This window comes from Vicia villosa, linkage group LG7, assembly GCF_029867415.1.
Source record: "Vicia villosa cultivar HV-30 ecotype Madison, WI linkage group LG7, Vvil1.0, whole genome shotgun sequence".
Lineage (NCBI taxonomy): Eukaryota > Viridiplantae > Streptophyta > Magnoliopsida > Fabales > Fabaceae > Vicia > Vicia villosa.
Genome location: NC_081186.1, coordinates 44,678,855 through 44,686,313, shown reverse-complemented (window position 1 = coordinate 44,686,313; position 7,459 = coordinate 44,678,855). Strand labels below are relative to the sequence as shown.

The 7,459-nt window shown below is 32.3% G+C and overlaps 1 long non-coding RNA gene across 3 annotated transcripts; it reads left to right on the top strand.

The window, feature by feature from the left end:
• The first annotated feature begins 3,799 nt into the window (after window positions 1–3,799).
• Window positions 3,800–6,776, top strand: LOC131620494 (uncharacterized). 3 transcript variants are annotated; one of them, XR_009289161.1, is made up of 4 exons: window positions 3,800–4,212; window positions 4,453–5,082; window positions 5,339–5,916; window positions 6,093–6,775. It is a non-coding gene; the product is annotated as an uncharacterized LOC131620494 (long non-coding RNA). The 3 variants fall into 3 exon arrangements; XR_009289162.1 differs by having other exon boundaries at window positions 3,810–4,212; window positions 5,339–5,427; window positions 5,518–6,776; XR_009289160.1 differs by having other exon boundaries at window positions 3,823–4,212; window positions 5,339–6,775.
• The last annotated feature ends 683 nt before the right edge of the window (window positions 6,777–7,459 follow it).

The following is a 7,459-nucleotide window of genomic DNA, read 5'->3' as shown; positions in this document are numbered from 1 at the left end:
TTACAAATATTTTTATAAACGCGAAAAGTATATATTGGTGATACAATTATTTTTATAAATGGGAACAAGTTACAAATATTTTTATAAATAAAAAAAATCTACTAATTATTTTTATAAACAGGAATAAGTTAAAAAATTATAAATGGAAAAAGTCTAATGTTGATACAATTGTTTTTATAAACGCACACACGAGTTTTAAGTGTTTATATTGAATCAAATAAATATATTATTGTTACAAATATTCAAAAATACTACTTAGATCAATGCATAATGGTTGGTACATATTATTAGTTTATATTTGTGATCATGTGAATGTTTAGCATATGTAAAACAAATTTCAAAACAGACAAATGAGATATTGCGACGTGTAATATTAATCAAGACGGAACCCGTGCGATAGCACGGGTATCTTACTAGTAGTCTTAATATAGGGTGTACAAAGTTTCAAAAACTTGATGACTAGCAAAAATGAGAGACGCCCAAAATAACTAATAACAAAGCTTCAATTAATTGAATAATGTAAGCTTGATAAAAAAAACCATGTTAAATTATAAAAAGCTTAGAGAGTACTAATGAAACTTGGAAGTAGGAATGATGAAACTTAGTACTAATTTAACATATTATTTGCAAACATATCTAATATCTAGCCATTATTGAAAGATGCCCCATTCTAACATAAATGTCCATTACTCTTTTAAAATTTATAAAGTAAAAAGAGTTGTTTCGTCTTTTCATAATAATCTAATATTTCAATATTTTAAACAAATGCCCATCATGTGTATTAACTATTGAGTTTCTCTTTGTCTCACCTTCACTTCTTATGTTCCAATCTTGCCTTTCTCTCTCCAATGTTTTCACTTCCCTTTTAATTTTGTCTCCCCCAATTTTCTTTTTTCCTTTTATTTTTCTAAACATAAATAAATTGAATCTTTTTTAATAGAATAAAGAGGAACACGTAAAAAATTTACTCAACCGAAAACATAATTATTTTATGATGATTAAAAAATTATTCATAGTTATTTAAAAAATTATTTTCAATTGTCAAAATTTCTACTTTATTGACAGATCACTATCCCCAAAAATACTTTTTTTTTAATTTTAATTAACAATTGTCTTTATTTGAGACACAAAATTCTTATTTTCAAATGTCAAAAGTTTTATTTTTCTCATTGAGCATTATCAGCATAATATCTATTTTATTTTAATGTTATGAGACACAACAAGTTAGATCCAAGCAACAAAATATGTATAAATGTTAATTTAGAGACTTACGATGCGTCTTTTGTCTCTCGGGTTTGGAATCTAAACACCATCTCTTTGAGGAATGTTCGGTAACTGTAACAATTTGGAAGGCAGACCTGTAGTGGATAGGAAATCAGTCGGAACTGACATTGGAAGAATTCATGGCCTATTTTCATCATAGTGACAAAGTGAGGTGCAAGTCTAAAAGACTGATTATTGCTTCCATTTGGTTAGAAACAGCCTGGTGCCTTTGTCTATTACGTAACAAAGTCATTTTCAAGGGAGCAAAGGTTAGCTTCGATGATTGTATGTCTAGTATTGTTAAGCGGTCTTGGAATTGGTTATGCTCTCTAGGAAAATCTGTTGTTCTTTGCAATTTTCATTTGTGGCATAACCTCCCTCTTCTTTGTTTTAAATTGTAAGAGGAAGTTTGTCTTGTAAAATGGTGGAGTATCTCTTATACTCCCTTTTAATGGATTATTTGCCTATTAAAAAAAATTTACACTTGATAAAGTGACACTAGACACAATCAGTTACATATAGACAAAAAGACATATATAAATTGACTCTTTCAATGATAAAATATTTTAAATATTAATATGTATTCCAATCTTTTCATTGTAATATGATTGAAGAACTGATTCATTCTTACTTTCAAAATAATTTGTTATTTAGTAGGCGTTGCGTTATCACTCATTTGCACTTGTCTTTAATGTTACAAATGTGAATGAAATACTATATGAAGTGTCATGGGACACAACTAATTAGACTCTAAACAGCTAAACATACATAAATTTAACACTTAATTTACGGTATAATTTTACACTACTAAATAATTTTTTTCTGGGCATACGCACATGTATATTACTAGTATACAACAATAACATTTAAGTGTTCAGTAACACTAAAATATTATCAATAAATCACAAACATAGGAAGTAATAACGGAGACAAACTTTCATTTGAAGCATATGACTATGTAGATGATGCTTTACATGATGATAGTTGAACAGTTAAATAACATACTCTAAGTTAAATCCATGTTTCTTAATTGAATGCATAGTGAGTTTTTCAATAAACCATATCTTGTCTTAATTTCGACATGTTAGCATAAATAGAGTTAGTTTGAGAACCATTACATTTTTTACTATTTAATTAAGAGAAAAAACAGGACACAACATTGATCTATCATTGAGTTTTATCCTGCTGCACAAGCCATGATGGTAGAAGCAATACTCAACATAAATCACCCAAAAATAAAAACACTCACGTTCTATGGAGATCCAAAAAAACTCTTCCTTGCTAATCTTCCACAAATCCTTTTCATAATCTCCCGTAGACTATGACAGATAGATAACCACATGCTAGCTTGTAAAATTCTCCCTTAAACTTGAAACAAGTAATCGCAAAAACATTTATGATTAATAGTTAATAATAAATCATACATAAATCACACATCACTGCTTAGCAAAGGTAATTAATAAAGATCCTAAAGTTCAATCCTAGCAAATTTCAAGTATCTGACTAAGCATGAATGAACTACAACTACTTTACTACAGTATATTCCAAAATGATATTCTAGTTTCTAATATAATCAACTAATAGTTACTAAGGTGGTGTTTGGAACACTTCATTTAAGTTTATCTTATTTTTTTTTCATAAACAAACTTATATATAGATTAGGAGAGGGGTGCTCCAACTCAATACAAGAGCAACAGAAAGGCCAAAAGAAGAATACAAACGCCATACGCATAATAGTGGATTTTTATACCACTCGTAGAAATTACATTTACTACTCCCTTTTGATACTGAAACAGTCCACCACCAAGAATACCACAGAATCATGAAAAAGAGCTCCTCACAAACAAACTTTGCATTGTTGAAAATTATATCGTTTCTCATCTTCCATATACACCAACAGTATGCTAACCAAATAGCAGCAGCTATATTACAATTCAGTTTGCCCTTCAACTGCATCATCCAAAACAGCAAATATTCGCAACAGTCCGGGACAGGTTGCATCTGAATATCAATCCACATAGCAATTCTATTCTTCAAGGTTTATCTTATAACAAACACTTGGGTAAAGAAGTTTCTGGAATAACTTATTTGGAAGTACTTTTGAAAATAACACATAATATATCAAGAACCTCTTCAGTTATGCAGAGTCGATCCTCATTACAACTTCTATCCTAGAAATAGCTTATATACACTAAATCTTATACGACAACCGCATATTGAATTAATGCTTAACTAAGTTCTCTATGGAGTAACACTCCTAAATATCACACTCACACTCAATGGAATAACGTATTAGAATTCTTATTCAACCAAAACCCCAACAGATAAGTAGACAATGATATAATGAAATGAATCATCTTGAAGCTTACATCATTAAAAACAAGAACTTGAGTGAAGGGTTTCTTGAGCAACTTATAAAATAACATTATCACTTACCGAAATTGAGTAAACAAACAAGACAGAACACAACCAACACAACTACATCAGCATGATGACCGGAGATAGACTCACAGCAACAATCGGTAATCCAGAGTAAAACGTCACCGTTACAGCAACGACCGGTGACACAGAGCCAAACGGTGCCAACACAGCAATAATACTTCGTTGTTTTTGCTATCTACAATATAAGAAAGTTAGATGCTCTGGAAAAGACCTAACTGCCCCTTTGTTTTGTTAGAGAGCCACGTGGCTACCTCCTTTGCATTTCTTTGCTTCTTGCTTTTGCTATCTGGCTCTCATTCCTTTTCCTATCTATCTCTCCCTCTTTCTCTCATTTTTTTATCTCTTTCTCTCTCTCACGTTTCTGTTTTTCTTCCCCCTCTTTCTCTTCTCTTCATTCACTCTCTTCTCCCTCTTTCTCTTCTTCCTTGAAACGAAAGGCTAATCTGGCGACGATGTCGGATTCGTAACGAACATGTGGTGGTCGGCCACTATTTATGCATTTTGAAGGTAATGTTTTATACCTTCACTCCAATTTGCTTTTGATATATTATGCTCTTCCTCTTCATCCTTTTTTTCCAGATCCAACACTTTCGTGGCTTAGGTTTTCTAGATCCAACACTTTCGTGGCTTAGGGTTTCCAGATCTAACACTTTCAATTGAAACGTTCTCTCTCTTTCTCTGCCTCTCTCTTCCCCTTTCTTTTGTCTCTCTTTCTCTGATATCGTTCTTCTGATGATTTTTGTGCAGATGAATATGATGTTGATGGCGACGATGAACACGTTTGCTGATGATATCGATGATGTTGATTTTGAACCGTTGATGGTTGTTGCTAAGGGTTACGATCGAGAAATTGATGATGATGTTGGTGACGCTCAAAGTCACAGCAAATCGGTGAGATCTTTCTTTGTTTTCGTGTTTTGAGTTCTCTAATATCTCTTCTTCTCTCAATATTTTCTTACGGTTGCTTTATATTTGCAGCTTAGAAATGGAACACTCACTGGGTATGTCAATGGGTAAAAGATGTTGATACTCAGTGGCACATATATTGCTTGGATTTTTCTTATTTTTTCTGCATAATGATCTTATGCAGGCGACGACAATAAAGACATGCACCAGGGTATGTCAATGGGTAAAAGATATTGAAAATGAAATATTTTTACTAGGAGGTAACCCCTTTTCATGGTGATTTTATTTCCAATCAAATAATGTAAAACATGTAAGAGAAAGTTTATTTAATGGTTATTGATGAGGATTTCCTTGAAATCTGCGGAATGGAGAGTTCGTTTCCACCGGGATTTAAATGGGGATCTAGAAGAGAGGTTCTCGATTGGCTGGCGTCAGTGTTATCAAAGCAGCATCTGCAGGGCCATAGAAGTGGTAAGTCAATGATTCTTATTTTTAATCTGACAAGTCGTTTCCGTATGTTATGGTTTTATGGGATTCTATCAAATGGTATTTGCTTTTGTCTGAAATATTAGCAATATAGATGTGGTCTGATACATTTGTTTGCCATTATTTGTAGTAGTAGAGAGGTGCATAATACTTGGGCCTTGTGAATAGTTCTAATAAGTCAATCCAAACAAATCCTTAATGTTCAAGTAAATTAATATTCTTTTTGGATTTCAAATTACAGTAAGGCCTGCTCACTAGCTCATGAGATCTCAAATGGTAATGTTAATGAAGTAACTCATCTTTCTCTGCAATTAATCGGTGGATGACAATGTACGTGCCCGCCAAATATGTTTTCTTTGTGATTCAAACATAATATTTAGATGATTTTCATCTTCCTGTTACAATCTTTCTAATATTCAGATTCAGTCCTTTGTTTATGTCATGGGCAATGGAGAGAACCATTATGTTGCATATTTAGATGATACATATGAAGACACAAGGGGGCTGAAAAGGTAAAACTAAGGTGGTTTCATCATAAATGTGTGGGACGCAAACGCTGACTCTTTGGTCCCGTACCAGAATGATGAGGTTGTCGTAGGGATGTATTTAGTGGCGGCGTCAAGTTCTGCTTGAAGTTGTAGGGCTCTTAGACTTTGGTGCAAGGACCGATTTGTTACAGTAGCGGGTTTCTTGGATATTTTCCAAACTGGGTCCGAATCAAGCTTCTAAATTCATTTTGAATTTCTGTTTAGATTTAATTTGTGCAGGGAGTTTCCTCTTGGAGCTACGGATTCATTGTTTAGGTCTACGCGGTTTGATGTGAGTTTTCGAACCGGTTCGATTCAGTTGGGATGATGTGCAACTGTGTTTTTTTTGGCACATGGTCTGATTATGCATAAATTATGCAGGCTTGGGTTTGATATGCTGCAAGTTCTTTTATTTATATGAATATGTTGTTTGAACGGGGTTAATTGTTTGGAAATTTTCTTGTGTAGGTGCTTATGGTGTACCAAGTGAAGCAAGGTTAGCATGATGCATGCCTCTGCTCAACGTTGCGGTTTCATACGTATGCAGGTTGTATGGTATATGCACGGATTTTGTATAATAGCTATAGGTTATCATAGTTTTCTAGTTCTTGAAATGAGTAGCCTGTAGCTCACAGTCTGTCTTGAGTATGCATGTTGTAATGAATTATGGAACTTTATTTAGCTCTGAATTATATGTGAATGACTGGTATATATGCAAATTCAATGGTGAATGAAAACTGAAATTGGATGGCACGACTCAATGGTTGTATGTGAATTTTGCTTGGTATTGGAGGCCTTAGCATAATGTTCATTAATGTTCATGGTGGTTTACTGTACTAATGTGGGATAGTATATTTGTTTTGTGCAAATCAAGACAATTGATATGGCCTGTTGGATGTACATGGTGTGAACATGGTTTTAGCTAGCATCAGTTTGTATGGCAAGTAGCATAATTTATACAAGTACGATTTGCTTCGGATACTGAATATGTGTACTGTTTCTTATGTCGGGCTGATTTTGGTGAATTGAATCAAGGTACATATATAGCTGAGGTTCTGTTATAATTGTTTTGTTAGTATGAATTAAATGTATACAGTTAGATTTAAGAAATAAAGATATATTTTAGAGGAGGGATCAAATTACACCCGAAGAGTTACACCATGAGTTACACTCGTTCAATAACTGCATCTCGAATTAATATTTTTTAAATTCAACCGTTGAATTGAAACATAATATCATATAGATCATACCTATAAATTTTGAGCTTAATCTATAATGATTTACTATGTCATTGAATTACATTAAAATTAACGTTATATGAAAGCTCATTTTGACGTTAATCTTTGGATATCTTGATGATATAGTAAATCATTATAGACTAAGCTCAAACTTTATAGGTATGATCTATATGATATTATGTTTCAATCCAACGGTTGAATTTAAAAAATATTAATTCGAGATGTAGTTATTGAACGAGTGTAACTCGTGGTGTAACTCTTCGGGTGTAATTTGATCCCTCCTCTATATTTTAATTATAAATTCTAAATATTAAATCTAGCAAAAATTGCATAAATATTTTTCTCAATGATGAAATGTCTTAAATCTTAATGATTATGTATTTCAATATTTTTCCTGTAATATATAATTTAAGAACTAATTCATTTTCATTTCCAAGATAATTTGAGATTTTTCTTTTTTAAGATAGTTTGTTATGACTATGGTAGCTATTAGATTATCATTCAATTGCACCATACACAATCACTTAGACCACGTTAATAAAGTGATTGAATATCTTAAAATGTGTTTAAATATTTTAAATGATATTCAAATATGTT